The sequence below is a fragment of the Chrysochloris asiatica genome, unplaced genomic scaffold (assembly GCF_000296735.1).
Source record: "Chrysochloris asiatica unplaced genomic scaffold, ChrAsi1.0 scaffold00405, whole genome shotgun sequence".
NCBI classification, from domain to species: Eukaryota; Metazoa; Chordata; class Mammalia; order Afrosoricida; family Chrysochloridae; genus Chrysochloris; species Chrysochloris asiatica.
In genome coordinates this window covers 1,058,425-1,059,268 of record NW_006408923.1, presented here as the reverse complement: position 1 = coordinate 1,059,268, position 844 = coordinate 1,058,425, and positions in this window count along the sequence as shown.

The following is an 844-nucleotide window of genomic DNA, read 5'->3' as shown; positions in this document are numbered from 1 at the left end:
GAACACTTAATTGTGCTCATGAGGAATCTGTACCTGGACTAAGAAGCAGCTGTTCGAACAGAGCATGGGAACACTGAATGTTGTAAAATTGGAAAAGATGTGCGACAAGGTTGTGTTCTTTCACCATTCAATGCATAGATGACAGCATACCACATTGGAATATAATAAGAAAAACTTTAACATTTTAACAAATATGTCACTGACACAGTCTAATTATTATATCACTAACAAAGTTGTGATATAAATTTTAAAAGCATTTAATTAATTGGGGAGGTGTAAAAATTGTGATTGTTGTTGTTGTTAAGTGCCATGTAGTTGGTTCTGACTCATAGTGACCCTGCACATGGTTTCCGAGGCTGTAAATCTTTACAGGAGCAGAATACCTCATCTTTTTCCCACAGAACTGCAGGTAGTTTCGAACTGCCTGAGTTAAGGTTAGCAGCCCGATTCGTAACCACTACGCTACCAGAACTCCTTAAAAAATTGTGATTTATCGTTGAGAATTAGTCATTATTAGAGGTGAAATTTTTGTGGTGAGTTTGATAAGTAAACTTATGTTCAATAAGTAAACTATTTACGCAGGCAAAATGTATCAAGTAAACGTATCTGCATCAATTTTCAGAAGCTTTACAGTCTTACCTGCAACAATTTCTAGTAGATGATCCAAGTTCTTAGGTAGTTTAGTTCTCAACACAATGTGTATAAATTGGAAATTAATTTATTTTTAGTATAGCAAGACTATAAGGTCCAATTGTGAAAAAAATTACTCAAGATTAAGTTAATACAACCAAAACTGATACAAACAGCATGAACATACTAATGGTTTTAACTAAGTAATTATTCA